This window comes from Sturnus vulgaris, chromosome 7 (assembly GCF_052056855.1).
Source record: "Sturnus vulgaris isolate bStuVul1 chromosome 7, bStuVul1.hap1, whole genome shotgun sequence".
In the NCBI taxonomy this organism is placed as follows: domain Eukaryota; kingdom Metazoa; phylum Chordata; class Aves; order Passeriformes; family Sturnidae; genus Sturnus; species Sturnus vulgaris.
Genome location: NC_142249.1, coordinates 6,691,990 through 6,709,202, shown reverse-complemented (window position 1 = coordinate 6,709,202; position 17,213 = coordinate 6,691,990). Strand labels below are relative to the sequence as shown.

The following is a 17,213-nucleotide window of genomic DNA, read 5'->3' as shown; positions in this document are numbered from 1 at the left end:
AGAAGTTGAATTTAAAAGGGGCCATAAATGACTAGTCGTAATTAATAAAAATGAAGAAATAATTGGGCAATGTCTTTAAATGTATATGCCTGGAGTCAAACTCCTAAATCCCTCTTTCTGTTAGATCAGCTTGGGGATTTTCTTCTCCCCTGAAGGAGCAGCAGTGCCCAAGACTGTCAGGGCATACTCCAAGTGATGGAATAACTCTCCAACAAACCCCAGAAAGCTGAGGGCTGGGAGAATGTGGTGGACCGTGCCAGCAGCACGTAGCTTACTGCTGCCCTCCTCCCTTGCTGACAGAAAAACTGGCTGTGCCAGGGCAAGAGGGGCTTTGGGGACCTGGTGGACAACTTGATCCTCTCGAAAAACACCACCTTTAACCTGTGGAGAGCCCTACCACTTCCACAAAGACTGTTAGAAAGGGATCAGACATTTAAGGGCAAGACAGTTACATTTAAAAAAAAAAAAGCAGCAATAAAAGGCTTTTGTGGTTCAGAGCGTAAATCAGCTTTTTACTGCTTCCCCTTGCAGGGAGCACAGCCGCAAGTGTCTAACTCAGGGATTTTTATATCTGCTTGTGAAATACCTGGGGGACAGCAGTGACAGGGAGCGGGCACGGGACCCTGTGCCTGAGTCAGCACTGTCCAGCCAAGGATGCTGCAGCATCCTGGTGGCTCTGGGAGGGAGCTGAGTGTGATGGTGTGCGGTCAGGGACATGATCCTGTCGTGCAAAGCAGGACTTGGAAGTGCACAGAGATGGTTTTGAGGGCCACTTCACCCCTGCTCCCCTCTCCTGATGATAATTAACCACTGGTGGTTTTCCTTTGCCAGTGTGGACTAGCAGAAACTCAGATCCACCTCCCCAGCTCATTAAAAGGTCATGTTTTACAAAGTAGCACAGCCACCCTAACCAAATGCGTGCCTGGCTAATCGCCTCAGTGTGAAATTAGGCTTGTGGTTTCTGTGGGATCAAGTGTGGTTTCCTCCTCTCCTCCCCAACTCCTTGGTTGTGTTCCCAGTCGCTGATGAGCATTTGATATGCAGAAAACACTGCACTTTGCAGCCAGGAACATGCATTCCAAATCCCTGGCTTTGCCTACGCCGGGGATGGTGCAGAGGCAGGAGGGCTGGAGAGGCTGCGATGTAGCAGAGCAGAAGGAGCCACATGGGGCCGAACCTTGGCAGGCAGTTCGAGAGCTGTCAGGCAGCCTAGGTTTGAATGCCCTGCATGTAGGGCATTAGGTCAACATGTCACTTTGTTTCCACTGCTCCCTGCAAGGTCAAGGGGAGCAGAGTTGGCCGAGCTGGGACACGTACAACCAGCTCTGGGTCCCTCCCGCTCTCTGGACCAGAGAAGGGTGTATGCAGCACAGTGGCAAATTGTTGAGCTGAAAGCATGGGAGAACTTGTGCCTTGCACTGCAGCATCTTATGTCATTTAACAAAGCAAGCGTGTGTCAGCTGTGGTGACAGAGATGCTCCTTGTCAGCCCTGCTGAATGAGAAGCCCTGGTCCGTTAGGCAACACGTGCCAGAGTGCACAAAGCTGGAAGCAGGAATCTCTGGGCAGCCCTGAAACAAATACAAACACTTGGTGTGAGGGAAATACTCACTTGGGTATCCTCTTGCCTGCCAGCACAGCCTCACTCACACGTGACAAAGCAGCCAAAAGCCCATGTGAGAAGAAAGCTTGTGCAAGAAGATGACTTCTCACCTGCAGACAGCTGAGACCCTTGGAAATACCTACTAGGCCACCTCAAACTGATGTCAAGACAGTTATGGGGTTTCTTTATAGATGCAGGCTTTTCAGTTCACAGCTGGAGAAGCAGAACAGTAAATACAGGCTCTATATGTGCACAGGCAGGTGAGCAGCTCTTTGGAAGTACTTGGCCTTTGCAGATACCTGTGGGGAGAAAGAGTGGCATGGAGGTATCCCCACGTCCTCCATCTCCTGCAGAGATACTCTGCTGCTTGGCTGGGATCCCTAGCTCCACGTTTCGAGCAGTGGGACCCACAATGGGAGCAGTGTGGAGCTCAGCTGTGTTTGCAGGACTTCAGAGATGATATCATAACCCCAGAGGCAGAGCAGAGTGGAGCTCCAGGCAGGCAGAGAGATGTGAGCTCAGCCATTCACCAGGGACAGCTAATCAACACTGGGCCCATTGTGGGGTGGTGCAATGCACTAGTTTATCTTTTTTTTTTTTGTTGAGGGGGAGGTTCCAGAATTATTGTTTGAGGAGTAACAAAAATTCCCCTGAAGCACAAAGATGAGTACTCTGGGAACCTGAAAGAAGCCACCCAATTAGATAATAGAAAAAAATACCTTATAAAGACAAAATTTCAGCAGCAGCCAGTGCAACACAGGTGTCATAATCGTATTTTCTGGAACTAAAGGCTGATCTCAAGAAAGCATTTTAGACTGTACTTGGGTTTTAATGGCATTTATATCTCATTCATAGCAAAAAGATTAAAGTACACTCTCAGTTACTGTAAGAGTCCTAAAACAGGTCTATGTTGTCCACTCTGAATTAGGGTATTGTATTGCTTCGTTTGTTTTTTTTTTTTTTTGGTCCTCCTGTATATATCACACCTCCTTGGCAACCTGCTTTTCCAAGGGCCTCACTTACATTTCACAGAATCATAGAACAGCTTAAATTGGATTCAAAGGCCCTTTCAAACCCCCTGCAATGAGCAGGGACAATTTCAACTAGATCAGGTTGCTCAGAAGCCCCTCCAACCTGACCCTGGATGTTTCCAGGGCTGGGGCATCCACCACCCCTCTGGGAAACCTGTGCCAGTGCCTCACCACCCTCACTCAGCCCAGTAGAAGATGCAGTATTTTTCCCATCACCCACATGCAAAAACATGGGTGTTTTTGGTTTCTTCACAGCTCATATATGGCATCCAAATACAGCATACTCTTGCCTAGTCCTCTCTCACTCATCCTTCTTTTCCAGCTCTCCCCTACCTTCCCTGTGATCCTGGTGGTGTCTCACATCTGAAGCCAAACTCCTCTCAGCTCAATGATCTCCTGCCATATTTCACGTCTTCTTTCTTTTTAAAGATAGGGGAACATCCTCCCAAGTGGCATTGAGCAAAAAGCAGTGAAGAAAACAGAGAGGTTATCCTCTTGATACTGAGGACTTTCTGCTTCTTTCTTCTTGTTGTTGGCTCATACTTCAGCCTGGTGCTGACTTCCCAAGCCATACAGTACAAGCACATCGACATACTAATAATGTGTTTGCATTTGCTTATGGGTGACTCCCTTTGGTGAGATGACAGAAGGCAGCACAAGCCATGGTTCAGCATTTTTGTGCTAAAGGCTCTCAGTGATGGGGCTGGGGTATCTCCCACATGGCCAAAGCACCCCACTCTTTACAACACATTCAAGGTTGCATCTGAAGAATTTTAAGGGGGACTAAAGGATATCCACCCATTCTTCAAAGCACACTTGAAGCTTCCAGTCCTAATTATTTTCGAAGCCGTTTCTGAAGCCTTTTTTCCCAAAAAAGTCTTCCCATGAAAAATTCATTTATACAGCACAAACTGTGTCTATAAATAATAGACACTCCAGCTCACCTGCCTCTTTACATTTCTATAGGCAATGCAAGCTCTACTTATAATAAAATAGAGCAAATTAACGTTGCTGTGTTATCAGCACACATTCCCCCATCTGGCACAATTTGCTGGATGGTCCCGTTTGCCTGATAATTCATTGTTTCTATAGCAATCCTGACAAGAAGAGTTTCCCATTGTGCTCAAGGAAAAGGGCACTCCCAAGACCACAGTAGCTTTATTAGCTCTAAATACCTTACAAATAGAGTCTGGTTATCAAAATTGGTTTCCAAAAGTCACCATTATTTCAAGCTTTGCTGTTAACGTACCCAGGACTCACGGGGGACCAGCCCATTTTCTTAGAAGCTCACACTGGGTTGATTTGTAGGAACTGTACCAGTCAGATCCTTCCAGGTCGTCGTTTCCATGTGAAACAATTCTATTATTCTAAATTTTCCATGTGAATGTAGGAGTCGTGTAGCTGCTGAGGTGAGCAGAAGCACTCAATAATTTAATAAAGAGGATTTAGAACCCAACTTGTTCCAAACTTAGGGACTGAACTCACTTGTCTTCATCTGAGTGGCAAGAGGAGAAACCATGAGGCTGAGGTGGTATCTGGGGGTCTGCTTGGCAGGTGGCTCATATTGGGGGTGCTTTTCCATGCAGGACACCCCCTCCTTGCCTTCCCCAGGGCTGGAGCCCACCAGGAGCCATGGCACGAAGCCGAGCAGGGTGCTGCTGCCAAGGCAAGGGCAGAACTTCAGCTGGCAGGCCACGAGCAGGCAGCAGGCCAGTGGGGCACCTTGTCTGCAGGCAGCCATCCAAATCTCTGCCCAAATTCCCCCTTTTTTTGCCTTCTTTTGTTCCTCCTTCTTTCCTGGAATCCAGCTGTTTGCCAGGTGAATGCTCTCTTCTTACACTACTTTTTCTTTCCTTTTTATTTTTTCTAAAAGCATGCACTGGAAAAAGAAACTAGAAAAAGAGTAAGTAGAACAAGAATCTAGAAAAAGATCTTGTTATTTAGGTTTAAAATCTATTTTCATATTTATTTTTGACCTCTGTTACTGCTTTTCTGAACATTTGGCAATCAGGGGAAAAAGAGAGGGCTGCTTCAAATTATGACAAAGGTCCCACGCCCCTGACAACACTGAACAAGAGAACAGATTTGGCATGAACAGTCACAGGAATTAATTCTGCTGCTTTTTGGACTTTATTCGATGTGCAGAGGGTCTGGTATGTTCCTCACAAAGATGTCATGTGATAGCTCTAATCACTGAAAAAGGGCAAAGGAAGGTGTAGGGGAAATCACAACACCTTCACATTTCTCCACTACTTCCAAGCTCATAAAAGTGCTTGCAGAAGGGAATAAAAGGATTTGTGTTATTTAATTTTTCTCCTTCCAGTTTTTTTTCCCCTATCATGCCTAGTGTAGACATTTTTCTCAGCAAATTGAGATAAAAATAAAAGGTACTGGCAGTTTATTTTATCTTGATAGACTAAAACTGATTCAAATTCAGAAATTGTCTCTTTTTCAGGTAAAAGTAACAATGCTATTGAAAGATCACCCATGAAAAAAAAAACCAACAAAACAAACTACCCCCAAACATCCCGTCTTGATTTGGAACAAATACAAAGGGAAAGCTCTCACTTTTTAAATCCACAAGCCTGCCAGTTCTCCCACACCACCTTCTTAAATTCCTGGCCACAGGATGGTTTGGGTTGGAAGGGACCTGAAGCCCATCTGATCCCAACCCCATAAACACAGACACCTTCCAGCAGATCAGGTTGCCCAAAGCTCCATCCACCATGGCCTGCTTTGACCACACAAGAGGAGACTTTAATCCAGATCTTGTCCCGTTATCCAACCATTTACTGCCTCCAGCACAGCTTCCCAAGCTTTTCCCGTTTGAGTGGCTTCCCTCTTCTGCCATAAAAACCTGCCACAAATTCCATCCATCCTTATGAACAGCCATGGTTGCAAGTTTCCCTCCTAAGGTTTAAATTAAGGCCTAATGAAGGCTCAGAATTTAAGATTAAATGTTCAGTCCTTGGCTAATTCTGTTTGTACAGTTCAATTTCCTTGGCAAGCACTTGAGATAAAAAACAAAACAAAACAAGCCCCAAACAATATTTACACATTCTAGAACACAGCAAATAATTCCTTGAAAAGGCACAAGAAATCCCTGTAGAGCTCTGGTACACTTTCAGCCAGCCTCCTGTCCAATTTCCTGGGGAAAAAGAAACAAAAACAAAATGCAAGTTCACGACCCTGTGATTTTAAAAAAGTGAAATATCTTAAATATTTGTATTTGTCTGTTCTGGCTGCACAGTGTGCTTTATAGCTACATATGCAATTAGCTTCTATTCCACACCTCTGCATGGGTGAAGATCTGAAGTACAGATCCCCTTTGCAGCTATTATACATCACTTTTCAAGAATTGCCTTTAAAGTATTACATTACATTAGGCTACTGTTTACCTTCCACTTAGGTCTTTCATTATAAATCCAGCCATTGGTTGGATCAAGTTTTCATTTCTATAATATTTTTTCTCCCTGTAGCAGTGCCTTGTAAACAGCATCCTTATGTATGACTGTGAATGAGATGGAAAAGCCAGGGAATATCTTGTGGTATGAGGAAAAAATTGCTGTGGTTAATGCCTTATAAAATGCACTTGGTAAATTTGAATAATCTGAATTTTTATTGCAACAGTTTTTAAAATAAAGAGGTATAATTTCCTTTTTTTTTTATTTTAAATAATGCACCAAAATCTTAATAAACAATTTAGTCTGAATCACAGGGAGAAATGAAAGACTCTTCTATGTAGTGACTCACTGGATTATTGAAAACAACTATGTGACTGCTTTGCCTTCCTGATATATCTTTTCCCTCTGTTTTTAATAATGAGATTACTGTAGAGCTTTGATGAAAAATGAAATTTCCTCCTTTTCCAATGGACAGAAGTATTTATGTGGGTTGGAGAAATGCATCCAAAATGACACTGCCCAAGTCTACCAGGCACAGATTTTTACATACACGAGTTGTAGAAATCTCTCTGCCCATCTTAATTCTCGCAATTTATCCCCTTGTGTTTTTTTTTTTTTTCCTTCTGTGGATCAGACAATCAATTTTCCCTCCCTTTTTATGAATAAGCCTCTCTCAGAAATGAGACACATGGCTTTAACTTCTGGGGGAAGCGTTGCCACCGCTGCTAACAAAAGGGATGAGAGCTGACGGGCTGTTCTGCTCTGGAACATTAAGCAGATTACACTCCCACTGCAAAGTGCCATTGTCAACATTAAACCGACTTGTTAATAGCCCGCTGGGGTTTTTTTTGTTTGTTTGTTTGTTTTCCTTTTCAAGTGTATCTACAGTTAACTGCAAGGAAAAAACCCAAACAGCAAAACAGTGCTGAGAAGGGTGTCCCTCCTGAAGGGTGGCACCTCTCAGGTAGATGCTCCATCCACAGGTGTGAAGCAGAAGCGTGCCTGTCTTAACCCATCTCCAACACCATTACTGACAGTAGATGATGTTTTACAAAATGAACGATTTGCTGTGGGATTCAGGAGGAGATTGTGTATTTTGGTACTGCTTGACATGCTGACAAGCAGGTAGAAAGTGTTACCCTGTAAACATAGTTGTCTCTTGATTGAGAGATGTCTTATGGAAAGATATTAGTCACTGTAAACCCCGGGAATCCCAAAAAAGAGATATTTCCATAAAAAGAGGGAGCCATTAAACTAGTTCATCCTCTCTTCACAGGCTCAGGTGTAAAGAGAGATGCTACCTATGCACTTCTGTTGAACTCCACGTTTAACAAAGCCACAGGCACATGGAGCAAGAAGCATTTCAGATATCACCACGTTCCTTTCCATTAACCTGGAAAACCTGTCCAGGGCTGAGCCCTCTCCCACTGAAACTCCAGTTTAGCTTCACTGACACAGAGAGACAGGTATTCCCTCCATTGTGCAATTTGGGGTGGATTTTTTTCTTTTTTTTACTATACACAACTGGTGAACCACTTTTTTCTTCTTAGGTATTTACTAGACTTTTTCAAGATCAAAGCAACCAAGCAACCAGGTAAAACAAACTGCACCTGACAGCCAGTTGGACAACTGGAAAATTCAGGGCTGGAAGGGATTTTGTTCAGAACAGCCTCCTGATCTTCACAAGGCATTCATGTTAGTCTTCCTAATGACCTCTCTGCGCTGAGCTCTATTGGGGAGCCGTCAAGGGAAGGCAAAGGTACAAGTGTCCCCACCTTTGTAAATTAAATGTCTCAGACAACACAGAGCTGCCAATGGTTGGCTTTCTGGCTCCCACAAGTCTCCTCCTATTTTGGGGGAAGCTGAGGGTGCAGAGGGAGCAGATCCTGCAATGCATCCATCAGATGAAAAGCAGGATTCAGTCCTGGAGGTAATCCTTATCCTCTCTAAACTTTAACCTAAGGGAAAAGTAACTTGTGTTGGTCATTTGCTTTGCTCAGCATTACAAATATCACAGAAAGAGTGGCCTTCAGCAGGGTTTGCTTTAGATCAGGAATAACTCCTGTTCCAGCCATTGCTGGGGCTGTTTAGTCCTTCAGGTTTTTGATGTATTGAGGAAAGCCTCGACAACGCAGACAACTGCAGTGAAATAAGAGGCTGGCTCAAACACTAATGACCCATTGTGAGACAGAGAGATGATCATGGTGAATGCCTCCCTTTTCACCCCTCTTGGCAGGCATCCCTTCAGTAACTGCGAGGGGCAAAGCTGGTCCCTCCAAATTTTCTTCCTTCCTCCCTTCCTTTTGCCCAATTCCTATCCTTGTCATACAGAGTAGGAATCAAAAACAACCCTGCGGCTTTGCTAGCATAGCAGGAGAAAAAAAAAAAAAAAAAAATCAATCTCCTTGTTGACTTGGTGAAAGAAAGGTGGAGTACCTGAAGCTCTGCTTTCTCATCTCCAGATGCCACTTACACTGATAGGCAAATTTTCACAGAAGATAATCTGCAAGTGCTCTGCTGTAGTGTGGATTCATCTGTCCAAGAGCAGCAGATAGGGAAGGCAGCTCACTACCAACACTCACTCAGGTGCAATAGTTTGCATCTAGAAAAAGATTTGGGGTTTGGGAAAAAAAAGAAGATAATTTGCAACCACGAAAAAGGAGGTAAAACCAATCAGTGCAGGGAAAGGGGTGGCTTTGCACTGTGCAAAGCAAAATAACCTGGCACATTTTTACCTGTTTAGGTTGCTGTCATCACTGGGCTTTTTATTCTAGGGCTTGATAGCCAGAGGGTCACCTCAGGGAGCTGCTGCTGAGGTTTGTCTGGGAGTCAGCTCAGGAACAGAGGGGCATCACGGAGATCTGAGCTGTGCCAGCTGCACACCTGTGATTGCAGGGATGTTCAGCTGACAGAAAGTCACCCTGCAGCGCTGGGTGCTTCATCGACTGCTGGGACGTCTGGGAAACACCTCAAAAGAAAAGGAGAAAGTGGAAAAAGAAAAAAAAAAAAAAAGAGAACGGGTGAAAGGAGATTTTGTTGCAGCTAACCCCTGTTGCTAAATTCTAAGGCTCGAAGACCCCAAAATTCAGCGAAGATGCTCCGGAGCCGGGCGCTGCCCCGTGCGGCCGCCGCTGCCGCGGTCCAACACCGCCCTCTCACGGCTCCGCTGCTGCCAAAATCCAGCGTTTGCGGGGCCGCACGGGCAGCTCTGGCCAAAAACCACGGGGCTCCCCCTGCTACAGCTCTGCCATGGCTGGGGATGCGCCCTGTCTCCCGTGGGGACACAGCGCTGCAGGCATCCCGCCACCCGCACTCCGCCGGCGCTCCCCGGCTGGACCTGGGGCAGGTGGGTCGGATTCCAGCCCTGCAGCCACTCATCACCAGCACAGGGGGACATGGAAATAAAAGGGAGGATGATTGCCCAGCCCTGGCTACACCCTGCTGAGCTGAGTGATGCCACCTTCACAGCACCCACGTGGAAATCCCAGAAGAGCACATCACCACATCGACTGCTGATGACACCTTGCGTTCTTGTTTTGACTTTGTCGCACAAACTGGAAAGGGATGGTTCTCCTTCTTAACATAGAAAAAATTTCACGGGTAGCATCGAGGTGGCTCCAAGCCCAGGTAAAGCAGATAGTTGCCCAGAGCAGGTTTGTTGCTGCAGACACTTGGGAAAGCTGAGCTGGGTGCTGCCCCAAGATCCTTGAGGATGGCTCAGGGTGTGTAGTCAGTAGACACAGCTGGGATGGAAGGAAAAAAAGAAGAATGGTCTCCCTGTCCCTTCAGTCTGGCACTAAGAAGGGATGAGAATTCCCCAGGGCATTTCCCATCCCTCTTCTTTAGAAGCTGATATGCCCTCTGGCCCAGGCATATCAACTGTGTCTGTACCAAGTGGGGCATTTTCAGTTTACATGTGCTGGACATCAACCCCTGGCATCCCCTGCTGAGGTCCAGTCCTGCAGGTGCAGTCTTCCTCCCAGTTAGCAGTTCCTGGATTCACACACCCTGGGTACCTCAAGCATTTTTGTCTGCCCTCTTTAGCACCCTCCACCAAAAAAAAAAAAAAAGATGCAATATGCTACTAAAAATGGGCAATGCATCTACTTCCATTGCACAGCTTATGCTCCTGAGCTGGAAATAAAACGGGCTGATACAAATGTCAGCTACCCTTGCATTCTGACAGTCTAACAGCAACCCAGAAAGTTTCAGTATATCCCCTTCAGTTTTCTCCTGATCCTCATCTCACTTTGACCCTCAACATTTACCTTCTTCCTGCAGACTTGTGGCCTCCAACCCTGTTCCTTTTCTTCTCACCTGCCATCACTGTCCTCCTCCTCAGTGGTTCCAGCTGGATGGTGCTTAAATCATGTCCCAACTGAGCATCACCAGTGAACTAGGCCTGGCTAACAAGAAAAATTACCAGCATAGGTTTGCTAAGAGATCAAGGTCTGCAGGACTTATCCCTGGTAAGAAAAATAAATGGTAAGTGAAGACATCAAAAGGTGATACTGCACCACTGGGGATTTCGTTCAATATTAGCTGCAGTGCTACTGTGTGATGTGCTGGCAGTGGCAAGGGAATAGATTAGGGACTAAACTTTGTACAATAGATAGTCCATTACTGAATATATACTTCTCAAATTAATCACTGACACCAGCTAATAACATAGTCTCAAGCCAAGAGGCTTGAAATGGTTTTGCAGAGGTAACCAGTCTTGTCCTCTGCTGGCTGCAGAGTCCTCCTGCTCTTGTTCCTTCCAATAAAACCTATTTTGCAGGTGCAATTATTCAGTGGCTGGGGTTAACCCAATGCTCTGAAGGATGAAGGTAAGGTAATGGACTATATTCATCTTGCTATTTCTTTTGCATGCTCTGGGATTATAATTACAAGATAAAATATTATCACAGGAGGCTGATATTTAGCAAGGTATCAGCTAAGGGGACAGGACTTTAAATGCATAGGGACTGTTGGGGAGCCCCAGATAAGATGCCAGGTTTATAGTAGTTGATTTCATAATCTCTGCCAAAATGTGCCACATCCTGGCTGTCAATGTCATTCCCAGCACCACAGGGTTTTCCCCTCTCCCACACAAGCTGGAAAGAAACTGGCCCTTATCTCCTGCCTCACTCTATCCTCCCCACCAGGGTCTGATCCACAGCCCACAGGCCCTGCTAATGACAGTGCTCACAGTGGGAATATGGACACCTTCCTGCCGGGATTGCAGCTAGCCTGGCATGAGCCTGTGCATCCTTACTGCAGAGGACTTGTTTTTGGGCACCAAACTCCCTTTTGCCATCAAGAAGAGCAGCACCCCAAAAGATAGTTTTTCTCTTTGGTGTGACACGTAGGTACTGCAGACCCCTGAAATGATGAAGGGTCCCCCTTCATCAGTCACACTGTCCCAAATCATCCCCCCTAGCCTGGATTCACCTTCTGAATTTAGTATTGCCCTTGGCCTCCTGCACAAACACAGCCAGGAAAGGTTCCTGTCTCATGGCTCTCAGGCTAATTACACAGAGATGAGAGGTGGGTGGTTCAGGACACAGTGCCAGGTTCCACAGGGACTGGCAGAACAAATGTCAGCACTCTGCCACAAGGCCAGCATGGAAATGAAGAATATTCATAGGGGCAGGGAAAGTCTACAGATGCAATATCTGCATTCATTCTGGGCATCATCTGTCTCTCTGTGTAGTATTGAATCAGACCTAAAGAAAAAAAAGAAAAAATTGCTAGTTTTGGTGAAAACTGCAGGTCTGCAAAATAGCTTCATGCAGGAGAAGGGAACTTTGCAAACTATTAGGATTTTCAGCAGAGGCCTTGCCCCAGTCCTACCTGCATGGCAGCAGGAAAGCAGCCTGGGGGAGATGGCAATGCAGGACTTTCCCACTAGCAGGGAAATTCAGTGCTCCCCTGGGAGATTTCCCATGGGGAAAGGAAGGGATAGAAATGTTTTAGAAGTTCAAAAAGGAATTATAGCATCCAATCCCTGCATTTAACATTAAGTGGCTCTTCAATTTGTACTCATTGCCTCCTCTTTGTAAAATCCTTGGCATTCCCAACGTTTTCCCTTTCTTTCTGTAGCTCCAGTTGAAGCCCATAAGAAGTTCAGAGGCATTTCTAACCCTAGAGATAGCAGACCACGCTGTCTCAGTGACACCAATCAAGTGCCACGCTCCAAGGTTTCCTCAGCAGCTCCCTCCTGGCAGACAAATCTCAGCCTCCAGTTAACCCAGAGAAAGGTCAGCCAAGCCATCAAACGTTTCAAAGCACAATTAAGACCCCAAATGAGCAAAGTTAAAGTTTAATGCTGAAACTTGGCTGCCAGTTGATGCTCAGTGATTACAAGGGTCACTTGAAATACCCTCAGCAGGGCCACCACGTGTGTTAGGAACCTGTCCCTGCTGATGGGAATTACTGAACCTTTTGGCAAGGCAAACAACCTTGCTGTGATATGATTGCTGCCGCTAAAATTATTTAAAAATCAAACATTTTGAAAAGCAACTCAGGCTGTAGCTGACAGAGAGAGAAGCTGCTTTGAGTCTAAAAAACTGAAGAATTCAAAGGTGAGGTGTTTGAGTTCCCTTGAAAGAATTCAGCTCCCATACAAGCATGGTTGACCAGAAAAAGTCAGAAATCAACTCTCCATCACAAGAATATAGCATTTAAAGATAGATCAAAGGCCCAAAGGGACAAAAAAGGTCACAACATAGTCTTATCCAAAAATACCAAATGATTTCTTTCATTAGAAAGCTGAATTTTTATACATAAAATCCTATTTCTTTATGTTATGAAATTTTTGCAACATCCTATATTTAAGGTTAAAACAAAAGGAAGCACAAAGGCAAAACTAAATTATAGAAAGTTCAAGTCAAGCTTTTCAGCATTAGAATGAACAGGTAATAAATAAAAATTTGCATCTGATCAGTGGATTACATCTACATTCCTTCATTGTGCTGGATTTGAACAAATCCCATCTTTTGCAACAGCAAAACATTTCCTTGGAACCCCTTCATTGCCATCCTACTTATGGCAGGCTAGGTTTTATTCCAGCAGAATGACTCTGAACATTGTGGTATGAGAAAGGGGGGAAAAGCAAAAAGGATGGAGGGAGACTTTAAACTAGAGACTGTCAGCTTGAAAAAGGAAGGGCAAAACAAACTTCAGGCTTTTCCTGTCCTATCTAAAGAAATGGCATCAGGAAAATCACCAGCAGCCACTTAAAAAATTCACTAAAGAGCCAAGAGTGAAGCCAAAAGGAAATTTGAACTTTGCTAATACTGTTCCTGTGGATGGGAAATGGATAAAATGCATATGCAGACAATTGAGTTTTGCCTCTATGGTGAGACAAAAATCTGGCTAATTTATTTCACGTTGTCACATATGCATTTAAAAAAATTATAATCTCAACTCAAATGCCACCTTGATATATTAGCTATCTACTTTCATTCTATTCATCTTCTTATTTGGTGCAGGATATGAATGTGTAATGGAAGTCATAACAAAGGTTTCTCTGTGGTAGCAAGAGGTGTCATTATCAGATATTACATGGCAGTTTATAATGCCAGTGGAATAATTTTGCATCAATGTTACAACGAAATTCTTGATAGAGGAAGATGTTATGGGAAGTAATTACTTCTCTCCCCCCCACCTAGCTATTAAACTTTAATAGCTCAGATATGATTGCAGGTTTCCTAAAAGACAGGTTGGCTTAGAACTTCATTCTGTAATTGCTATATTTTAGTAGCCAGAATAAAACAAGTGTATCTAGAACATACTTACTCTTTCATTTTAGATAACAAGAGATGCAAAAAAACAAAAACAAAACAAAAAAGAAAACCCAAACCCAATATTGCTTATTCATGGTAGATTGAAAGAAATACTGAGTTTAGATCCCAGATACCAAATCTCAGCCTGTCTACCTGCTAATCCCATAAATATAGTTATTTAGACCAGAAACTGCAAATGACAGATAACAGCAGAGATAGGAAGGTAAATCTAGGAGATACTTAATGGATTATATAAAAATGAGCAAGAAATGCCCTATAATTATTCCACACTGTTGAGTTGGTTTCTTAGCTGATTTAAAGGCTTAACTACCTCCTCTGGAGAAACAAGAAGAGCCCACTATTGGTACATATACATGTTTTAATAGCCCACTCACTGTGGCTCCCAGCCTGTTCTTTGGGCTTGCATTTCTGCTTCTCTTGTCCCATCAGCACAGTATGACAGGAATAAAGTGAAGGATCTCTGTGGTGTTGCATCCATGAAGTCTGATAATCCTTTTTTTAGGAAAGCATCTATCCAAAAGCAACTTGGCTTCATTCATTTTTGTACCTGCAAACACCACAGTCACCTGTAGAAGTAATGAGTTAATATTTGCCTTGCTGGTTTCTGCACACGGAAATTCCTCACAAATATTTTTGTTTGGGTGGGTTTTTTACTTTGTTTAAAGAGATTTAAGCTGGTATAGTATCAGTCTGAATGTGAATTTCAAATGCTTTGTTTATGATCTGGGGCAGAATGATGTGTTTTGAACTGGTCCAGGCACCAAAGCCTGCCTTACAGAAATGAGCCCTGCAGTACTCACTGCATTTTTATACCCCCTTGGTGCCCCTAGCTGTGCATGTCTGAACTACTCATCCTGCAGAATGACTGAAAAAAAAAGTCTTATTAAGCACTAAAAATAAAGGGGACTGGGGTTAAGGGCATGAGGAAGCAGTGGTAGCAAAGCAAACCAGAGCTTTATTCTGTCATTTTCATAATGGCCTAGAAATGACTACTACAAATAATAATAATTTTAAATGCCAGTTAAAAAAAAATCAGTAGGCAGTCCTGGTTTAAGAGGATAACAAAAAGAAGCATAAGAAATGGCCAAGTAAAGTTTTACAAATCCACTTGGTAAGAATAGTGTTTTAAGCAGACTTTGCAAGACTTTTCTTTCTTTGTAGTGGGGGGAAAATGATCAAATCTAGAGGGACAACCATGCTTAAGGGGGTTAGTTATTTTGTTGTGGTTTGGGGTTTTTGTTTAGGTAGTTGGGGTTTGTTTTTTTTTTGTGTTGAAGGGCAGCCTAAAGAATGAAGCCAGAGAGAGGAGTCCTATTGCCAATAGGAATTGCTAATGCCTTTAAGTTTTTGTCCTTGGGCACTGAGTCTTTGAGATTCTTTGGAAGCATTTGCTGGAAGTCATAATTAAAACAGATCATCATAAACAGAAGGAAGTAAATAATTCTAAGGATAGTAATAAATGCAAAAAACGTTAAGTAACTTATTTTGCAGCTCTGCTGACAGCAGGAGTCATCAGCTGGAAACTGAGAAAGGAAACCTCTCATCAGGGATCTGTAGGTTGCTTCTGGACCACCAGCATGAGACTGCTACCAAAAAACCCTCCAAAAGGGATCAGGAGATCTTTTTTTTCAGAGGAGATAGGGAAGTACTGAAAGTTGTGGTGAGTTGCTTCTGTCTGCTGATGTTTAGCTCAACTTCTCCTTCTGTCTCCTGGAGAAAGGAGTGATTAGCAAGGGCACGAGAGCATGTCAGTCTAGATGGCCCCAAATATGTCAAGTCTGAACTTAGAAACATTAATATGATACCCACAACATACTGCAGTCCATAATATTATTGAGCAGTTAAACCCAGCCCAGGAAGGCCAAAACTGGAGTCTTGGAGCATGTCTGGCTGCTTTGTTCTAGGCACTAGATGTCAGTGTTTTACCTACATTTACAGCAATTTCCAGTCACTGGGAATGCAGAAATAGCAATAAATAAATACATACACACATAAATAAATAATGTAAAGGATCTGAAGTACCAAAGCCTCACCCAAACATCAGCAAACCTCTCCTTCTCTCAGGTGCCCAAATGGATGTTGACTTTCCCTTCTCCCCAGTTTCTTTTATGCCTAGAAACATTAGTTTAAAGAAGAGCTGAGTCAAACACATGCACAATACCAAAAGTACCTACCAATATTGTTAATAGTGTTGAAATATATATAATTGTATATATATGTATTAATATAATATAAAATATTTCTGTGTTTGCTAAGAGCTGTTAACAGACCTGGCTAAGAAGTTTGAATATACAGAAGGAAATGCACCCATTTCTTTGAAACCTCTTTTTCTACACTGTATAACATTTTTCCAAATTCTTTTTCAGGATGAAATTAATGTTTTTTTAGTTATTAGAAAGAGCTTCATAGTTTTCTCAGAAGCAATTTTACTGAGTTCTTAAACTGCTTATAAGTTCAGGTAACAAAATGGGATCAAACATATTTACAACGTGAACTAAAGGTGGTATATTCAACATTCAGTTCATTCAGGTTTGAATCAGAAAAATCAAAAATGTCTCAAAAAAAGCTATTAAGAAAAATTGTACCCAGGGTTGTTGTATTCCATTGTCATCTCAGTATCAGATTAACAGCATGTTACATAGTTCAAAATAAAATCCTACCCCTACTCCTTGTGCACACAGACTGTGTGTGTGCACAAAAAAAAAAAAATCATTGACATTAGCACAAGCACAGTTTAAATTAGCCCATGCAAACTCCTGAGACAGCAATAACTGCAGGGATGGGGAGTTCCCCTTGCTCTCCACGTGGTCCTGTCTCTGATGTATCACATCTCTGCTTCTCTCCCCAAATCCTCTTTGCTCTCATTCTTTCCCCAATATTCTGCTGAATGAGAGCATCCTCTCAACTCCCTCTTTGACCTCCACAGGTGCTCCGTGCTGGACAAGCACAGCGTGTTTTCTGTCTCACACATCAGAAAAAGTGAAGCAACTAAAACAACCAACAAACACAGTGAAAGATGGACACCACCTGCAAACTTTAAGGGTAGTTTTTGTGTTATCTTTACTCCATCAGTTTATGTATATGCTCTCACTTTGCATATGTTCATTGAATAAGAAATTGTGCTCCACAAAATAAGTAGATTCCCTTGTTTTTTTACCTATGCATCACAATCAATAAAGAATTCCAAGTATGAGGTGGTAGCCGTGCTCAACAGCTGCCTTTGTTACAGAAAGGTCAGTGTTAATCATGTTAGATCATTGTTCATAAATGAAGTGTTGCAAAGGCCACACAGATTCCAAGCAAGTCTGGAAAACCAGAAAACTTTACTAAAAGGAAGGGGAAACACTCCTATTTGGAATAAAATCTAAGGCTAAGCTGCCCTCTAG

The 17,213-nt window shown here is 43.3% G+C and overlaps 1 long non-coding RNA gene across 1 annotated transcript; it reads left to right on the top strand.

Annotated features, from left to right (window-relative positions):
• The first annotated feature begins 9,417 nt into the window (after positions 1 to 9,417).
• On the top strand, positions 9,418 to 17,027 carry LOC148223139 (uncharacterized). Its single transcript, XR_015804747.1, has 2 exons — positions 9,418 to 9,664; positions 10,319 to 17,027. It is a non-coding gene; the product is annotated as an uncharacterized LOC148223139 (long non-coding RNA).
• Positions 17,028 to 17,213: the final 186 nt, after the last annotated feature.